This window comes from Heptranchias perlo, chromosome X, assembly GCF_035084215.1.
Source record: "Heptranchias perlo isolate sHepPer1 chromosome X, sHepPer1.hap1, whole genome shotgun sequence".
Classification (NCBI taxonomy): domain Eukaryota; kingdom Metazoa; phylum Chordata; class Chondrichthyes; order Hexanchiformes; family Hexanchidae; genus Heptranchias; species Heptranchias perlo.
Window position 1 is genome coordinate 4654041 of NC_090370.1, and position 20960 is coordinate 4675000.

The window sequence follows — 20960 nt, forward strand, 5'->3', positions numbered from 1 at the left end:
TTATCATGAAGGATGCTGAACTGAACCCTAGGGCTCAAAACCATCAAAACTTTAGCTTCCTGGTATGCCTCCCCCCTCCCACGCCTTGCTATCCGGAAGCCTATCAACCAAATTAAGCACAATTTGAGGAGCGTGGGTGCAAATTCTTTACAAAATAATTATTTTGCAAGAGATTTGTCAATTCATGAAGGAATAATCAGTGTGAACAGGACAGTCCAAAAGCGGAGTAAAGCAGTCTGGACAGCAGCAGAGCCATAGGAGGAGGAAGGCCAACATTAGTTTTGACAGGGGCATGCTTTTGCCACCCTAGTGGTGATATTGACAGGGGAGTGAGTGAGAAAAGAGAAGAGTTGGAGGTCAAAACAAGATTATCTATTTGTTATGGTTCAGGATTCTTTGGACATTTTTCCCCACAGAAAGGACCTGGGCATTTAAGCAAAAAGCATGCCCAAAGAGGGTTAACTTCTCAGGACAGCCCCATGCTGCATTGAGGCCAAAATCAGATGTAACTAATATGCAAAATAGGATGTTGTTTCTCTCAGAGATCCAATAATAGGTGATTTGTTAGCATGTCTGGGTATTCAAAAAGACACCATACAATGGTGTTAGAAAACTCTGAACTCTGTTGGTCTATGAGGCCGGCTTTTAAAATTCAGAACATAGACACCAGAATGGCAGTCAGGCAACAAAGTACTGCAGGAAGGTTGAAAAGACAGGAGACTACTGGGAAGCAGGGTGGTCCTACTCAGAGGCTGTGGGACAGAATGCAGAGAGGTTATTCTGTTCAAGTAAAATGACCCAAAGTGGAATAGCAACACTTGTTCTTTATGTCTGTAACACTACACAAACACAAGTTCTACTGATCAGACCAATTACTCTGTACATTTCACCATACTGTGGAATAAAGCAGTCTACAAATGAAAACATCACCTCATCTAGTATTAACTCGGTCCGCCTTCGGAGAAACTGAAGGAGTAGACATGCGTAAAACATGAAGAGATGGTCTAGATCATGGAAGTTTCATACAAGTAAATAAAGGGCAGTGGGAGTCAACGTCCATAAAAGCAAGGTGCTCAGACTACTTACAGGAATGGCTGACACCACTGAATCAGAGAAGGTATCTATTGCAGATCCGAATTCTTAACACTGTTTCTCTTCTGTTTTGTCCAGAAGTGCAAGGAAGCAGTGAGAAGCGGCCATTGGCTCTGGAATTCCCTCCCTTAATCTCTCCACCTCTCTATCCTCTTTTAAGAGGCTCCTTAAAACCTACCTCTTTGACCCGAGCTTTTGGTCACCTGTCCTAATATCTTCTTATGTGGCTCGGTGTCAAATTTAATAACTCTCCTGTGAAGCACCTTGAGACGTCTTATTACGTTAAAGGAGTTACATAAACACAAATTGTTATTGTAAATAGAAGAGCCGTATTAAACTCTCAGTTGGCGACTTAAGAGTTGCTTGGCAGGAAGAGAGATTCATTGCTTAAAGCTACTTTCACAAAGATAATGTGGGAGAGCCACGTACGAATGTCACAAAAGAGAGGACTAAGAGTGAAGCCAAAGACAAGGCTGCTCATTAGACTGCAGAGAGACATGAAGAAACTATGTTTCAGAAGAAATTAGATTTTCACTGTACTAAAGGATTTGGAGACCAGGATGCAGCAATTCAGCCACTGTATTGCAAGAGGACTGGATATTGTGAGCATTGAGGGATTGCGATCTGAAGCAAGTTCATGAACGTACAGTGAGATCAGCAGGAGTTGGATGATGAATGGAGGGACAGAGCCCTGGAAAACCTGAGTTAATAGGGGGAAAGTCAAAAGGTTCAAGCATCATCTACAGCAGGCAAGAGTAATTTGAGAGTAAACTATATGACCATGAACATAGTTTTGGTGAGAAGCTATACAATGGTAACTTGGTTAGAAATGTACTAAACAAAGGCTTTGGAGAAGTCAGCAGTGATGGCACGATTCAAAGCACAACTCCAGATATACACAACATAAGGACAACCAGTGAAATAGCCATGCCTGAAACTATATTCACTGGATGAGGCCAGAGCTTTCAAGCCAACGGGTCATTTTACAGTTAGTATCAGCTTCCCTTACTTTATAATATACCAATGTATGGGCAAATGGAAATTTAGGTAAGAGGGTTCACATTTAAGATAGGGTGAATCCAAGGAATTTCCAAGGAGAAACTAAGGTGGACTGGGAATGAGATGGAAGAGGGAGCACAACAGGGGCAAATTTAGTGGCACATATCTTAAGCAGTTATCTTAAGCAGTTCTGGTCACATTACAGGAAGGACGTAATTGCTCTGGAGTGTGCAGAGAAGATTTACAAGAATGTTGCCAGGGCTTGAAAATTGTAGCTACAAGGAGAGATTGGATAGGCTGGGGTTGTTTTCCTTGGAGCAGAGGAGGCTGAGGGGTGATTTGATTGAGGTGTACAAAATTATGAGGGGCCCAGATAGAGTAGACAGGAAGTATCTTTTTCCCCTAGCGAAGAGTTCAAGAACTAGAGGACATCGATTTAAGCTGATTGGCGGAAGGATTAGAGGGGACATGAGGAAAAACTTTTTTACCCAGAGGGTGGTGGGTGTATGGAATTCGCTGCCTGAATTCTTTTTAAAAGTACCTGGACCTTCACCTAAAGTGCTGTAAGCTGCAGGGCTATGGACCGGGTGCTGGAAGGTGGGATTAGAATGGGCACCTGGTTGTTCTTCGAGCCAGTGCAGACACGATGGGCCGAATGGCCCCCTTCTGTGCTGTATCTTTTCTATGGTTCTAATGACGGGCAGGATACCACCAGGATCAGATCACATCAGATCCCAATCCTCTCACCAGACGTACACTCACCTTCTGAAAGGGGTCACTGGATAACATTCAAGAGTGGGAGCCCTGTCTGCTTTTCCTATCTAGCTCATGGGTGCTAAATGCCTTTAAAATCACCCCAACTGAGATCAGTTCAGGAGTCAGGACTGGGACCTTCAGGTCTGTATGGCTCAGTTACACCTGTGTTCACCAATTCTTAGCTTTATTTGCCTTAACAGATCACAGAAATATAATTCCCAGCATGCACCAGAACACCTCTCAAAACTGTTAACATAGTAAATGTTCCTGCATTAAGGAATATTTTTAAATACATCAAGTACACTTTTGAGATTTTAATACATTTGTCCTCCATAGAATCCAATCTGCTAACTGGTTATAAAACTAGATTTCCAATGGGAAATTGTAACGTTATAAAAATACAGTAGCTTTCAAAATAGCTAATCTGGAACAACCTAGTTCATATCTGCATTGTGAATTTATTCATTATCTTTGATTTGACGTCAGATGCGTACATTGTTAAATCAGATTATAATTGAACTTTTCGATTCATACTTGTATTGATCTAAAAGTTTGAATTATGGATTTCAGAGTTTCGTTATTAACCTATTTATAAACCTGTAGAACGTTTATTCACTCAGCGGTTCCCATATTTGCTGGTCTATTTGTTTATTAATAAAATTGCTTTCCCAATGCAACGTGTTGGTCATAACTATTTAAATACTGTATTCTGGATATATATATATATATATATATATATATAGAGAGAGAGAGAGAGAGAGAGAGAGAGAATATTCAGTTATTAATTTTGCGACGGACGTTTCAAGACTGCCCATGGCAACATTGTAAAACCCAAATCCAAAGCTGGGCTGCAGATCCCGGGTGGCGAACGCACAAATTGCCGAACAAGAGCAATTACACGGCGAGGATCAGAGCTGCAGCACCACCAATCTTCCAGGCTGCTGTGCTCGGCAGAAGTATTGCAACTGGCCGGAAATACCGCCAAGGACAAAAACGCTCCGGATCTTACCTCCACACATCCAGCTAGCAGTGAGGAACTATGTGTAATTTAATCATCGCTTGGGAGCCGTGACGATGAAATAAACTTTGTATTGGGCCTCATCAACACAAAAGGCTGAACCTTAGTGGAAATTTCCGGGGAATGCGGCCCTCCTATTGGCCAATCTACCAGAAAGTTATACTAGATAGCGTCAGGCGCCATTTTGCAGGCAGGTCAGCGAGCAAATGGCGGCCTGAAAAACCGATTTTAAAATGGCGTGGCAATAATACTTCCCTCCCCCACATTCATAAGTAACAGACGTCAAAACGCACGGCTTAAGACACACAAAGACGCCGACAGCTCAAGCAAAGGAAATGAGAGCATAGCAACCGCCTATCTACGATCGAGTATACCATCAAATAACATTTGTACCAGGAAACCAAACCATAATAATGCACTATAACTTAATAATTGCAGGGAAAACAACTTGTGCTGGAAGCAAGTTGTAAAAACTGAATACGGTGTGTGATCACAAAAAAAGTAATGATTCAAGTAATATAAAGTAAAAAGATATAAAGTACTTACTTTAGTAAGCAATCTATTTTTTTTAAAGTCAGACAAGTAGCTGAAGCCCATCAGCGTGTTCAAGAGTTTTCAAACCAAATTATTGAGAAATTTACACTGGTACATGTTCTATTTGCAAGATTATAGAATGCACACTCTCTTCCCAAAGGGTCATACCCCACTTAAGCAAGTCTAAGGAACTGAGGTAGAGACAGGCGGACAGAGTCTAGGCTGGAGTTTAACTAGTTAAAAGCTGTGCAGCTTACCAGCACAGAGCACTGGTATACTTCTCACTGCTTATCCAGCCAGGACCACCTTAGGGTACCATACCAGCAAGATGGAAGTTATACATATAGGTTGAGCTGAACAAATTTAATACAAACTTTCAAAATTAATGTTTTTCATGGATTACAGCTTATAAGACCCTAAAAAGCTTAAAATGAAAATGTTACATGATATCAGAAGCAACTGATGTCAAGGAAGGAAATTAACTCAAAAAGAATTATATTTTTTGTAAACCACCTAAATTTAAACTGACTGGGAATCTTGCAGAAAATTATAAATGGTACAAAGGATATGAATTCTGGTCACCCTATTATAGAAAGGATATTATTAAACTAGAAAGAGTGCAGAAAAGATTTACTAGGATGCTACCGGGACTTGATGGTTTGACTTATAGGGAGAGGTTGGATAGACTGAGACTTTTTTCCCTGGAGAGTAGGAGGTTTAGGGGTGATCTTATAGAAGTCTATAAAATAATGAGGGGCATAGATAAGGTAGATAGTCAAAATCTTTTCCCAAAGGTAGGGGAGTCTATAACGAGGGGGCATAGATTTAAGGTGAGAGGGGAGAGATACAAAAGGGTCCAGAGGGGCAATTTTTTCACTCAAAGGGTGGTGAGTGTCTGGAACGAGCTACCAGAGGCAGTAGTAGAGGCGGGTACAATTTTGTCTTTTAAAAAGCATTTGGACAGTTACATGGGTAAGATGGGTATAGAGGGATGTGGGCCAAGTGCAGGCAATTGGGACTAGCTTAGTGGTATAAACTGGGCGACATGGACATGTTGGGCCGAAGGGCCTGTTTCCATGTTGTAAACTTCTATGATTTTATGAATTATTTGTAGCCATTAAGTCTAACAAAAAAAATTTAAGATGAAAGCATCCGTCTTCATACATGAAACACAAAAAGTCAACATACAGGTGCAGCAGGTAATCCGGAAGGCAAACGGAATATTGGCCTTTATTTCTAAGGGGATGGAGTATAAAAGTAGGGAAGTCATGCTATAACTGTACAGAGTGCTGGTGAGGCCACACCTGGAGTACTGCGTACAGTTCTGGTGCCCTTATTTAAGGAAGGACATACTTGCATTGGAGGCAGTTCAGAGAAGGTTCACTAGGTTGATTCCGGGTATGGAAGGGTTGTCTTATGAGGAAAGATTGAACAGGTTGGGTCTATACTCATTGGAGTTTAGAAGAATAAAACATACAAGAATCTGAGGGGATTTGATAGGGTAGATGCTGAGAGGATGTTACCCCTCATGGGGGAACCTAAAACTAGGGGGCATAGTCTCAGAATAAGAGGTCGCCCGTTTAAGACAGAAACGAGGAGGAATTTCTTCTCCCAGAGGGTCGTGAATCTTTGGAATTCTTTACCCCAAAAAGCTGTGGAGGCTGTCATTGAATACATTCAAGGCTGAGTTAGACAAATTTTTGATCAGCAAGGGAGTCAAACGATATAGGGAAAAGGCAGGAAAGTGGAGTTGAGGTAAAAATCAGATCAACCATGATCTCATTGAATGGCGGAGCAGGTTCGAGGGGCCGAATGGCCTACTCCTGCTCCTATCTCTTATGGTCATCCATTTTCCTGTTATTGAGGAAGACTATTTAAACTAATTTCAACTTTGAAGGAAAGAATGTGGTACTTGATGTAATAATGCATAAATATGATTGATACCAGAACTCAAAGCATTGATTATTCTTGTACAGAAAATGGGAGAAACTATTGATCAGTATGTAAACTGAATTAAGAACTCAAAGCAAGACTCATGAATTTGTTGAATAGAATCACTAAAGTGACAGGATATGTAAAATACCAGATAATTCTTCTGGAAAGGCTGCAGAGAGCAGTTAAGGCAAAACAGTACAAATCCTTAGAGGGAAAGAAACAATAAACGATCAGGCCAAAGAGCTGAGCAGTGAGGAAAATGGAACCACACATTTGTTACCAAAGAGGTTAAGAAACTATCAAATTAAAAGTCTGAAATACTATGCATCAAAGTTGAGAGAGATAAAGTGAGGAATGGTGTGGAACCCATGTAGACCCAAAAGATGCTAAGCTTTTGGGAAAGCGGGCATAAAATGTGGTTAAAACACACTATGCAAGATGTTGCAAATTATAGAACAGGCAAAAGTCAAGTGCATGATGTGGAAGAGAACAATGAGAGTTTGGGTGCTACCATTAATAGTGAATGAAACAGTAATATGCTTTAAACTGGAAATAGGAGCATATGTAAATGTCATGTCTGATGGACCTAAACTGCATGAAACGAACATAAAAGTGACAGGGTAGTCAGGAGCAGACATAACGTGGAAGACAAATGTACTGCCAGTGACACACACAAGAACACCAAATACCAGTTGTCATTTGTAGTTGTCATTTGTAGTAGTGCCAAAAGATATTCAGCCAAGTTTAGGTCTGAGCACATGAGAAATTCAGTCCAGTGAAAAGTAAAAGAACATTTACACAGGAATAAAGGATCTTCTTCAAAGATTGGGTTGTTTATTAGGGAACCACCAGATCAGGACTGATAAACAAGTTACTTAAAAAATATACCCAAACAGAAAAATTCCATTTGCACTACTGTAAGTAAAAAAAAAATGGATCTCGAATGACTGGAAGACATGGATGTACCAACAGGTAAATTTGTTAGTAATTGTTGACACAGAGTAAAATTTGGATTTTTTTGGGTCCTAAAGACCTAAACAGGACAGGGAAACATTTCAAGCCACCAACTCCATAGGAAATTACAGCACAGTTTGTTAATGCAAGCTATTTTAACAAGTTAGTTGTATCTTCAGGTATCTAGCAACTGAACTTGAATGAAAAAAGTTATGTACTTTGATGAAGTTACAGATTCTTACAGCTTCCCTTTAGCATTGCTTCAGCTGCAGGGGTACAGTCTACTCCTGTTAACCTGAAGTGATTAACAAAAATTTGAATTATACAGTAATTCAAATTAAAATACTTAATTAAAATAGCATTGTTGTACTCAAAAGAAATTTGAATTAACATCTAATCAAATGACTTTGTATTAAAAAGGGTAAACTGCATCATAAAACCATCCATATGATGTATGAGCACATTAAAAGTGTTGACACATCAGTGGATGATATAACAGTGCGGGGCTCGTTCAAACAGAAACCTGACAGATTTCAGATAGTTACTAGAAGAATCCAACAACATAATAAAGACAAATGTGTATTTGGAAGCAATGAGTTGACATTTGTTGATGACATAACTACAACAACTTGCTTTATATAGCGCCTTTAACGTAGTAAAACGTCCCAAGGCGCTTCACAGGAGCGTTATCAGACAGAATTTGACACCGAACCACATAAGGAGATATTAGGACAGGTGACCAAAAGCTTGATCAAAGAGGTAGGTTTTGAGGAGCGTCTTAAAGGAGGAGAGAGAGGTAGAGAGGCAGAGGGGTTTTAGGGAGGGAATTCCAGAGCTTAGGGCCTAGGCAGCTGAAGGCACAGCCGCCAACGGTGGAGCAAAGAAAATCGGGAATGTGCAAGAGGCCAGAGTTGGAGGAACACAGACCTCGGAGTGTTATGGGCTGGTGGAGGTTACAGAGATAGGGAGGAGTGAGGCCATGCAGGGATTTGAAAACAAGGACGAGAATTTTAAAATCAAGGCGTTGCCGGACCGGGAGCCAATGTAGGGCAGTGAGCACGTGGGTGATGGGTGAATGGGACTTGGTGAGAGTTAGGACTTAAGCCTGATTGCGTGAAAGTCTCAGCTATTGAGGGCATGTCATGCTCACAGTGCAAGAAAGATGTGCAGACTCCTAGGTATGGTCTATTAGGTGAATTAGTCCAATTTTTTCCAGAAATCACTGCTGAATGAACTAGAATCGTGAACAGGAAAAATTTAGAGACTGCTCATGCAAGAGCAATTCTGGAGCTTTATGATTCTGAAGACAAACAAAGATTCATCTGATGCACCTGAGTCAGGATTAGGGAATATGATGTTACAAAAGATGACTGATAACAACCATTTGCAGATGCATCTGCACAAATCAAGGAGCATTACATTTGGTTGTGAAAGGTTCGTCAGCTTGTGTATTGCTATATTGCAATGTTGAAATGGTCATGTGTGTAATTTGCTGAACAGCATCATGAAGCCACTGGTTTATGGTTTTCACAGAAAAATGGATGGAGTCACAGAATATAAGCCCCAAAACATTTAGTCCTGCAAAGTCCTGTAATCGCGTAATAAAAATAGAATTTGACTCGGTCAATATAATTCAATGGGTCTGTAATGCAATCCCCAAAACAACAGTAAAAATCCTGTACTTCCATATGGTAAAAATAGAATTTGACTTATTCAGTCACAAAAGAACACTGACCCTGATTATTTGTCGAAGGAGTCAGAATGCTACCACCGATGGAGTCTGGCTTGATGAACCAAATGGTCTTTTCCTGCACTTAATTTTAAATTCTTACTGTACTTATTTGTGGACGACTTCATTAAGATTGATTATAATCCCACACTGAAGAAGATCCGTACTTAAAAATTGAGATTTCACTGCAGAAAGTCAATCATGTAGACCTTGCTGAAACTGTTTTAAATCCACAAAAGACTAGTTCTGCTGGAAGCAGATTGGCATGTTAATTAATGGATTTGTGCTGTAAAACATTGTGCAAATACAGAGCACAAGGCAATCTGAATTCTGTAGCATTTGTTTAGTGCGAAGATTAAAGATTTTGCTTATTTAATTTTTGAAGAAATATTGTAATTTTAGACTGTGTGGTGATATTTGTCTACTGAAGTATTCAGACACATAGGATGTTGTTCCTAAGTAATCTTTTATATCAATAAACACAAACTTGAACGACAGACATATGTTACTGATCAATGACACAGTACCTCGGATACAAGATACCTGAAACGCATTTAACGAATTTGCTCCAACCTCCCATGCCAAGAAGGCAAAAAGCTTACCTGTTCACAGAATTTGCCTATGCTATTCTTAATTCCGCTGTAAAGAGATGTTCAAGACTGGCCTGATGTTGCTTTCTTTCCCTGCAGGTAAGCACTTGAGCTTGGCTGACTGGCTGTGTGGAGGAAACTGGAAAGTGAACCCATGTTTCTAAATATTGGACAACATTTTAGGGTCAACTTAATATACGGAAGGAACCTAAACTAGAGTCCTGTAGACTTTTCTTTAGGCAATATGAACTGGCAGAGAATTAAATTGACACTGGCCCTAAAATAGATATACTATAAACTGTTGCGTTTAAACTGTGAACATGTATCAGTGTATTTTCAGAACAATACAAATTCAACACAGAAAAACTGCAGATATCTGGGCCTCGAGCTTTATGATAAGTTCCTGAAACAGTGTGCACTGCAAGGGAGGGTTGCCACCTGAATCCAAGAATCAGAACAGAAGATATAAGGGATGTGGGTCCTAATGCATGTAGAAATCAAAGTAAAATTTCTAATTTACAGACACTCTATTGCACCAACAGTTCCTTCAGGACAGATCCCTTACACAAGTTTACCTATGGAATTTCTTACTTGTCAACAATGCGTTTAGACACGGACTATCTTTGAAAGTCAGTTTTATTTTACAAAATTTTTAAAAATGCTTTCATAATTTGATTATATAATCTTCAAAGGCAAGGACACCACTCCAGTCAATAATCAGCAATATTCTCATCCATCAGTGAAAAATTAAAAAGTCAATACAAAATACTAAAACTTAGAGATTCATTAGTACGCGAAGATACTGAAAAATTTACCAAAAAATATTTTCTTCATAACCAAGGAGTTTCTGCTTTGTTTCCTATTAATATTTCACTGACAAGTGTAACTATGGTTTTTTATTGAGGTCCAATCAGAAAAGCCTAAGGGATTATAATTAGGTTCTAGCTTTCCTTGAGAGAAATTACATTAGCAGCAAATTTTTAGATTTATTCAGTTCTGGAAGAACCACCATTATCAATATATGCATGTCTAATTTTAAAATCCCAAACAATTCTACTGTTGACTGAACAATACATTTATTCATTCATTCATGTTGTTTGTTTATCGGTAGATTCCCTATCTGTTCAGTTGTGATTTATTGCTGTTTTATGAATATATCTAAGCCAGTTATGTACAAGTGCGACACATTCTCGAATGCATGACGGATACACTAAATGCAAAACTTTTAATATTAGATCGCCCATGATGTTGCTCACGTTTTATAATAGGAGTGTTTATGTCATGTAGGGAAAATCATCAGGGCCACTGACTTAGTGACTGAGTAAGTCAAATTCCATTTATATTACATGGTATTACAGGATTTTTCCTGGTGCTGCGGAGATTGAATTCCATAACTCAATCCATTATTCTGTGAAAACTGTAAATGAGTGGTCTTTAATATATATTCCTTTATAATATGCATTTAATTTTTTAAACCCATGCCTTTTAAAGCAGAGAATACACAGCAAGATGGTATGCAAGATGCACCAATTGGAGGTAGATATCTGGTAGTTAGCAGTACTAAGGAGAAATGGGGTTTAGCTGCACTCGGGGGCAGTCCTGGGCTTTGATAGCACTGTGGAATGGTTCTGGAGTTTGAAAGAACTGGGCGGAGATGCTGCAGTTGAGGTCACTGGGGTTTGGCAGCATGGGGGTCCTTTGATCTGGCGTCATCGTGGACAGGAAACCTGGAGTTTAGCAGAACTATGGGTTGAATGAGAGGTTTGGCTCACTGGTGGATTCATGTTCCTGTCAGCAGTGAGGGGAGGGGCAGCCATGACCCTGAAAGCCCTGGGTGTGGGGCGATCCTATGCCTGGCAGCACTACTTTTGAATTTCTAAGAAATCTCTGTAAACAATTAATTTGTTTTTTGTGATTGGATTCTGGATGCGTATCTATTTCTCTGTTTCAAACAGCAAGAATGGGAAGTTGGGTGATCAGCAGTTTAGTGGGACTAGGGTTGAAGGAGCAGGAGGTGGGTCTCAAGGACGTGAGTCTCAAAGATGTGATCAGCTCAGAGACGGTAGAGAAGTGAGAGAGACACGGGGGTTCGGCTTGGTGTGCAGGAAGCAGCAGAGGCGAGAAGACAGGCACCTGATAATTTTGGGTTTGGGGGAATGCCACATCGAGCAGCGCTGGTTTGAGACTTTCCAAGGGATCTTTGCAAACACTGAATACTGTGTTTTGTGATAGAGACACAGAGTGAACCACACAGTTATAAGAAAATGTAAACATTCTAATAACCATCACCAAAACATGGGTGATAATTACAGCCTTCAGAATTCAACCCATTTGCTTTTCACTTGGGAAAAAGAACTCAAATTAAGATGAGGAACAATATTAGCCCAGAAATTGCTTGGAGTGGTGAACCAACAGTGCTCACCACTTCATAGATTTATATTAACCTACTAACTTACCGCGGTCTTTACTGGGTACACTTCAAGTAGGAAGCGGAAAAAAAGCCCAGCGTTAGCTCCAGCAAAGCTAGGACCCCTGGGAGAAGCGAGAGGATCACTCTCTCCCCTTGACCAGATTGCAGCATTTTTGACAAGCTGAGAAGAGTTTCTGCAAGGTTCCAACGTAAAATCCAGGAAGTAAAAGGTACAACGCTGAAACCATTTGTAAAAAGTTATCGACAGTGGAAAAAAAAGGGTAAGAAATAATCAAATTAAATAAGAGAGAGACAGAAGAGAAAAATTAATTTAACAGTTTTGACCAAAAACTATTAAAAAGGAGTAATGACACTCCACATTTTTTAAAAAGTTAATTTTTAGTTGTTTGGCAGCCATTAAGACTTAATTTAGACCTGGTATTTTTAAGCATGCCTATTTTGTGGCAATATTAGTTACTTTCCAGCTGGGCAGATGAGCAAGTTGGTGTTGGTCCATTGTTTCCACTGATTCCAGCCAGCGATATCCCTTTAATTCGAAACTGTCATATTGCCGGCGGACCAGGAAGAGCAAGTTCCGGATTTCCACGTTTCACTGCGCATGCGCGAACACCAGAACTTGCTCCCTGATATCGGTTGAGCTCATCGTTATTTTCTAAGTAATTCTGGGCCATTGTCTTTCTGTCTGATAGCTGAGAGTAATTAGAATGTTTACATTTCATAACTGTCAACACAGATGATAACCAGAGGCTGTTTGCTTCCAAGAAAATGAACTCAAATTACAATGAGGAAAGGCACCGTCTCTAATGCATTCTCAAGTTTATAAAATAACCAAAAACTACAACAGAAGTGAAATCAGTACTCTAATCATTTTTATCCTTTAAAACAAAAAATTAAAATAAATCCCTTTTCTATAAACCTTAACTGCATCATTGGGTGGGGAAAAGAAAAGATGGTTGCACCGAGAGTCAATAGATAATCAATGCGGGAGGGAGGTACAAAGCTATAAGTAAATCTAGATGTTCAAAATCAGATTATTCAGAAACGTGTGATGGATTACACCATTGTAACACCCCCTACGTAAGTCACGATTCGCCACAACAACTTTTCCACAACATCTGCTGTATACTAAATACGAGTTGGAAGTTGTCAAAAAGAGTGTTCCTTATACCCACCAGATACAATTTCTATTCAAACTGGTAAGAATAATTTAAAATAAACAAAGCTTCCATTTGAGCAACAGGGAGATTCTTACGTTTCAGAATGATTTAAGAAAAAAAATCTTATTCATTGAATATGCTGAGGTGATTTGTTTCAAAAGACAGGACAGAAAATATCAGATGGCAATGTTCGTCTTGAACATAGTGCTCAATATGAAGACTGAGCTACTAGAGAACAGCAACTGGAAAAAGTCACTAGTTTGCAGCAAATAAACCTACTAGCCCACCAACATTACAGACACAAAGAAAGTATTTGCCAATTGTCTGGAAGTGGGATTAATGCAGTAAGCACAGTTATGCATTACAATGCACTCCCATTATGTTGTCACTCATCCACTGCTATATTAATTGGTCTAAGTTTGGTGGACAAAAGTTAATACTGAGCATGCAGAGGTACAGTATATTATGTTCATGAAGAGCTTCATTTATAAACTTTTTGCATACAAAGATAACTACTCCAGGATAACCTGCTGAGATCAGGATGAAACTTGGGTCTATTTATTAGGCACAATGAAGTATAACAAAAAATGCATGGTCTTAGTCACACCCTTTCTTAGAGTATCACTCCCGGATGTTATTGGGAGAATTGTATCCTATCTGTTTCAAAGAGTGTGGAGGCCACCATTGCCACTGCCATTTGTTTGCAGAGATGTGCATTCTGCTCCAGGTTTAATACCTGTCCGGAGTTCCCTGTTGTGCTTTTGCAGCACATAGTTCTCAAAGGTATTGGGAATCAACTGGGTGTGAACTTGGGACACCATATTCCTAAATCTCAGTGTAGGTCATTTATCCTTCTTCTCTTCAGATGGGTATCTCCTTGATAGGGATCTATCCAATCATCAAGGGAGAAAGTACTTGGTTATGGTACATGCTTTCCATACTGTAATTTTCATAATTATACCCATCACATTCTATGTGCAAAAATTTACATTTGGGCCTCTTTGACATTCACCCTTCTGACAGTCATGGCAGACTGGAATCCAGCCTTTATTAAGAGGCAGGTCATAAGACAAAAAGCCAAGTTCAGAAAACTCATTAGTGTTTGGATGGCAGAGTTTGCAGCGCTTGCCACGGATGCAGAAGTTGCGCAAGACGTTTCAGCAAATGTCATCAGTGCTATTGGCAGCCTTGCTGTTGCCACTGTTGACTAAATGATCTGTACCTGACATTTTTATAGATTAATTCAGCGCTGTTCAGTCAAGATGCTCAACAAGGAACTGCAAAAGAAAAACAAATCATGTCTTTACAAAGAAAGAGGGAATTATCTGCAAAATAACTGATTCATCTATCTCAATGATTAAAACTTCCATTTAAAGTACACTGTTGATTTAATGGAGGACATACATACAGCAAGCAACAATGGAATTTCAGCTTTCTAACCCCTCACCCCTCCCAAATTTCTCCTTTCCACTCCTGAAGGCAGTATAGATGTACCAGAATTGGCAGCCTTCTGGTACCTTGCCCAGATGTACATTCATTATGTGTGGGTCTAAACACTAAGTGCTGGCAAGCCATTCCCCTTCAGAGACACCAAAGCCAAACCTGATCCAATGACCACACGCATGCACTTCCAAAAGGGGTCACTGGATAGTGCTCAGGAGTGAGACCTCACGCTGATTTTTCCCTCCCTAACCCAGAAGACCAGAGACAAATTGTAGCACCCGTACTGCCACCCTGGCTGAGATTAGCTAACTTACCACAGAACAGGGATCAAACTTGGGACTTTTAGTCTGTATAGCTCAGCTACTCGCCATCTTAACAAGTTGAGCCATCAGGGGAGCACCCCAATTTATTTCTACTGATCGTATGGAAGGGGAAAAAAAACTTTTAAAGTTGAATAGTCCATCCACATGCACTTTACAATGGGGGTCACTGGATAGCAATTAGAAGCAGGAAATTTGGGTGATTTTTCTCTCCTTAGCCTGAGGACACTGAAACCAGTTATACTGTTCCCACAACTGCTCTGAGCAGTTAAATCAGTATGGGCCAGGGACTGAATTTGGAATCTTACTGGTCTATCAGACTCAATACCAAATGGAGCAGTGCATTTAAACACTGAGCCAAAAGGAAAGCGCACCAGTGCCAATCTTTAACCAGTAACTGGAAGATGGCCAAGAGAGTTATGGTGACTTGCCTTCTGGACAAAATCAGAACCTCCACCATGCATAGCAGCAATCAAGCATAGCATGCTTTGTGGTGCAATGGGGGCATAAACTGGCAACATACCACTCTGATGCATAATGTGTCAGACCACCAGTAGCCTTTTCCACTTTAGCACCCTGCAACCATTTGAAGCAGTACTACTGATGAAACCCTTCAACACTAGGTGATAATTCATGTATAGAACATTTATGAATACAAACACACTAACAGGTCTACTCAGAACAGAAGACAAGAGGAAATGTTACCCTTTTCCCTTACTACGAGGGCAATAAATCGCGAAAAGAACCTATCTAATGAGCCAAGGACAATTCTGTTTGCTCCCCTGTAACATGGAAACATTATTGAGGTGGGTCACTGTTGAGACAGAATTACAGTGAAATGGAAATTAAGAGACTCATAGCTTTAAATAATAGCAGCCTGGATATAAACCATTTAAAATTATTTTTTTAAATTAACACAAAAATATACAGGGCCAGCAAAATCGCAAGACATTTTCATAAAAACAGCAAGAATTTTAGGTGAAATCTATGCATTTTTGTTAAAACTTGCAGAAAGCTGGCCACCGCTATATTCAGACCTGCCAAATATGTTGCAAAAAAACATGTGCTTAGCATGCTCAATTCTCGATTGATCAGGACTTTTATGCGTCTTTATGCGCTGTGACTAGTTATTTCTAGTCGATGTAAACAGCAGAAATACAACTGATTTTACATAATGCTGCCATTCTTAAAATAGCTAGACGTGCAATTGTCAGCCGCTTTGAGGAATTTCAAGTGACAAGGAAAATCAATTCAACATGAGGCCATTTTAGATAAGCTGTACGGGATACAACAGTGCACCAAAATTTGATACACACCAATTAGTATACTGACTCCATCTAGTGGCCATTGCAAATTAAGTTGTTTCACTTTCGGCTTCATATATTGTCACATTTCATTCAAGTGGCAAAACAGTTTTGTTTGAACTAACATGGTGTACACGTCATAATTCACGAACACATCCAACAGTATGTTCCTATTGCAAACAATGCGACGGACGGAAAAATGTATCTGTTCTCAAGCAAGAATGACTTTTACATGTAAACTTTAGCTCCCTCCATTTTGGGACAATTATCAACGTGAGTCATCATCATCATGCAAAACAAATAAAAACATTTTTAAAAATGCACTTGTCACTTACCTGCATAAGATATCCAACAGAAAGATATCATTCAGGTAGATCATGGAGGGACCTTGCTTGCAATCCATTCTCCATCCCAAATTATCCCACAATCATTTATCTGTCATTGTATTCTTACTGCTATAAAGAAGCCAATCCAGCAACTCATGAGGGATGAGGCGAGCCTACACTAACAACTGTGACAAAACTACTGCAGATTATAGGTTCGTTAGATTAGCCAGAGATGTTCAATTCTACACTAGCAGATCTCCTGTGGTGCTCTCAGAGAATCAGAAATTATGCTTTTATAAAGAAGGGTCCCACGATCGGAAGTGCTGCACATTCCCACTGAAAGGATTTGTATTTTTTGAGCTGTGTTCAGAGACAGTGAAGTGTTTTTTGATTGGTTCCCCTTGCATTCTATTGTTAAACACACCTATGCATGCAACATTGGGGGTGGGGAGAAGGGAAGGAAAGGAATGCAGGAAGCACATAGTAACAGGGTTCGAGTGTGGATCAGAAATGGGCATGGGAGTGTGGAGAGGTTTGGGTGTGCTAAGATAGCAGTTGGGCCCCAGTAGTGTCCTGGCCAGGGTGGGGATTTCTTAAAACTTTCCCAAGCAGTGACTTTGGAAAACCTGCATCATTTAAAATACAGCTGAGTATTTATATTAATATAAAATAATAATAGATTTCTCTACTGCTAGAGAAACTCTCAACAACAACCCCAGCCCTCGACCCAACATGATCTTGAGCACCCTGCAGAGTTACTAAAAACTGGCTGCAAGTTCTTCAACACTTTCAAAATCAGTATCAGCAACCAAAGAAAGACAGGCAGCATTGGAACTGTGACCAATTTCAGTATTTCCAAGGCAGGTGGCACTCAGAAGAACAGCACCACTTACTTGGCAATGCAGCTGTGAGATCTCAGAGGCAAGTAAGTAGCAGGGCCAAATACTTCGGAGGACTCCAAGACAAATAAGAATATAATATAAATTTAATCACAACAGGATAGTGTGACAAACAGCACAACAGAAAAGGATGCAATAGGAAAGCATTACAGGAAAAGAATGAATACACAAGGCTTTTAATATTGCTCAAAGTAAGTCACAGATTATGGCGAGGGTGTTGGGGGGCATATCTTCAGTGAAATAATTTGAACAGAAGTATCTGAGACATTTGCCCAAATACAGTGAAGCACCAGTTTTTTTGGATCAGTTCCTAGAAAATAATTACTGTTTCCCTTACCCACTATGCCTGGCTGAATGGCTAGTTGCACTTCACTTTTATAAAATTCATCTTCCAGTTGGTTTTCAAATCATTAGGAAAAACAAATTTCTAAATACATTTATAACTTAAAGAATACAACAATCAAAGTTACAAAGAACAAACTTGCATTTCTATTGTGCCTTTCACATCCTCAGGCCATCCCAAAATGTTTCACAGCTAATGGGTGACCAACAGAGGAAGAGTAGGAAGGCAGTGCAGGGGTCCCCTGCGGTCATCTCCCTCCAAAACAGGTATACTGTTTTGGATACTGTTATGGGAGATGGCTCACCAGGGGAAGGTGGCAGCGGCCAGGTTCATGGCACCGTGGCAGGCTCTGCTGCACAGGAGGGCAGGAAAAAGAGTGGCAGAGCTATAGTGATAGGGGACTCGATTGCAAGGGGAATAGACAGGCGTTTCTGCGGACGCAACCGAGACTCCAGGATGGTATGTTGCCTCCCTGGTGCAAGGGTCAGGGATGTCTCGGAGCGGCTGCAGGACATTCTGGAGGGGGAGGGTGAACAGCCAGTTGTCGTGGTACATATAGGTACCAACGATATAGGTAAAAAACGGGATGAGGTCCTACAAGCTGAATTTAGGGAGTTAGGAGTTAAACTAAAAAGTAGGACCTCAAAAGGTAGTAATCTCAGGATTGCTACCAGTGCCACGGGCTAGTCAGAGTAGGAATGACAGGATAGCTAGGATGAATATGTGGCTTGAGAGATGGTGCAAGAGGGAGGGATTCAAATTCCTGGGCCATTGGAACCGGTTCTGGGGGAGGTGGGACCACTACAAATTGGACGGTCTGCATCTGGGCAGGACTGGAACCAATGTCCTAGGGGGAGTGTTTGCTAGTGCTGTTGAGGAGGGTTTAAACTAATGTGTCAGGGGGATGGGAACCGATGCAGGAAGTCAGTGGGAAGTAAAGTGGTGATAGAAACAAAAGGCAGTAAGGGAGAGTGTACAAAACATGACCGGACAGATGGTCTGAGAAAGCAGGGCAAAGACCAAGGGAAGTCTAGATTAAACTGCATTTATTTCAATGCAAGTAGTCTGATGGGCAAGGCAGATGGACTCAGGGCATGGATGGGTACATGGGACTGGGATGTTATAGCTATTACTGAAACATGGCGACGGGAGGGGCAGGACTGGCAGCTCAATGTTCCAGGGTACAGATGCTATAGGAAAGATAGAGCAGGAGGTAAGAGAGGAGGGGGAGCTGCGTTCTTGATTAGGGAGAACATCACGGCAGTAGTGAGAGGGGATATATCCGATGGTTCGCCCACTGAGTCTATATGGGTAGAACTGAAAAATAAGGGAGAGATCACTTTGATAGGATTGTACTACAGACCCCCAAATAGTCAACGGGAAATTGAGGAGCAAATATGTAAGGAGATTACAGACAGCTGCAAGAAAAATAGGGTGGTAATAGTAGGGGACTTTAACTTTCCCAACATTGACTGGGACAGCCATAGCATTAGGGGCTTGGATGGAGAGAAATTTGTTGAGTGTATTCAGGAGGAATTTCTCATTCAGTATGTGGATGGCCCGACTAGAGAGGGGGCAAAACTTGACCTCCTCTTGGGAAATAAGGAAGGGCAGGTGACAGAAGTGTTAGTGAGGGATCACTTTGGGACCAGTGATCATAATTCCATTAGTTTTAAGATAGCTATGGAGAATGATAGGTCTGGCCCAAAAGTTAAAATTCTAAATTGGGGAAAGGCCAATTTTGATGGTATTAGACAGGAACTTTCAGAAGTTGATTGGGAGAGTCTGTTGGCAGGCAAAGGGACGTCTGGTAAGTGGGAGGCTTTCAAAAGTGTGCTAACCAGGGTTCAGGGTAAGCACATTCCTTATAAAGTAAAGGGCAAGGCTGGTAGAAGTAGGGAACCTTGGATGACTCAGGAGATTGAGGCCCGAGTCAAAAAGAAGAAGGAGGCATATGACATGCATAGGCAGCTGGGATCAAGTGGATCCCTTGAAGAGTAATAGAGATTGCCGGAGTAGAGTTAAGAGAGAAATCAGGAGGGCAAAAAGGGGGACATGAGATTGCTTTGGCAGATAAGGCAAAGGAGAATCCAAAGAGCTTCTACAAATACATAAAGGGCAAAAGAGTAACTAGGGAGAGAGTAGGCCTCTTAAGGATCGACAAGGTCATCTATGTGCGGAACCACAAGAGATGGGCGAGATCCTAAATGAATATTTCACATCGGTATTTACGGTTGAGAAAGGCATGGATGTTAGGGAACTTGGGGAAATAAATAGTGATGTCTTGAGGAGTGTACATATTACAGAGAGGGAGGTGCTGGAAGTCTTAACGCGCATCAAGGTAGATAAATCTCCGGGACCTGATGAAATGTATCCCAGGACGTTATGGGAGGTTAGGGAGGAAATTGCGGGTCCCCTAGCAGAGATATTTGAATCATCGACAGCTACAGGTGAGGTGCCTGAAGATTGGAGGGTAGCAAATATTGTGCCTTTGTTTAAGAAGGGCGGCAGGGAAAAGCCTGGGAACTACAGACCGGTGAGCCTGACATCTGTAGTGGGTAAGTTGTTAGAGGGTATTCTGAGAGACAGGATCTACAGGCATTTGGAGAGGCAGGGACTGATTAGGAACAGTCAGCATAGTTTTGTGAGAGGAAAATCATGTCTCACGAATTTGATTGAGTTTTTTGAAGGGGTAACCAAGAAGATAGATGAGGGCTGTGCAGTAGACGTGGTCTACATGGACTTTAGCAAAGCCTTTGACAAGGTACCGCATGGTAGGTTGTTACATAAAGTTAAATCTCAATTAAATACAATTAAATACAAGGATAAGAATTTAAAATCTGAGATGCTTGGGTACCAGGATCCAACGTAGGTCAGCGAGGATGGGGTTGATGGAAGGCCAGCCAGGAGAGCATTGGAATAGTCAAGGCTGAAGGTGACAAATGCATGGATGAAGGTATCAGTGGCAGATGGGCTGAGGTAGGGGTGGAGGTGGGTGATGTTATGAAGAAGAAGTTTTAGTTTGTAAGAGAGGTTATCAGGTCAGAAGCTCAGCTCAAGGTCAAATTGGACACCAAGGTCGCAGACAGCTTGCCACAGTGACGAGGGTCAGAACGTGGTCGTGGCGAGG

The 20960-nt window shown here is 40.9% G+C and overlaps 1 protein-coding gene across 4 annotated transcripts in view; it reads right to left on the reverse strand.

Moving 5' to 3' along the window:
* The window catches only part of LOC137307197 (zinc finger CCCH domain-containing protein 10-like), an 80644-nt gene that overhangs the window by 54136 nt on the left and 5548 nt on the right, over nucleotides 1-20960 (reverse strand). For 3 of the 4 annotated variants that reach the window (XR_010959064.1, XM_067976580.1, XM_067976581.1), the window contains exon 2: nucleotides 16598-16717. The gene's annotated coding sequence lies outside the window, so the exon portion shown is untranslated. Of the gene's footprint in view, nucleotides 1-3856; nucleotides 4119-16597; nucleotides 16718-20960 lie in introns of those variants that run through there. The other variant, XM_067976582.1, reaches the window with a different exon arrangement.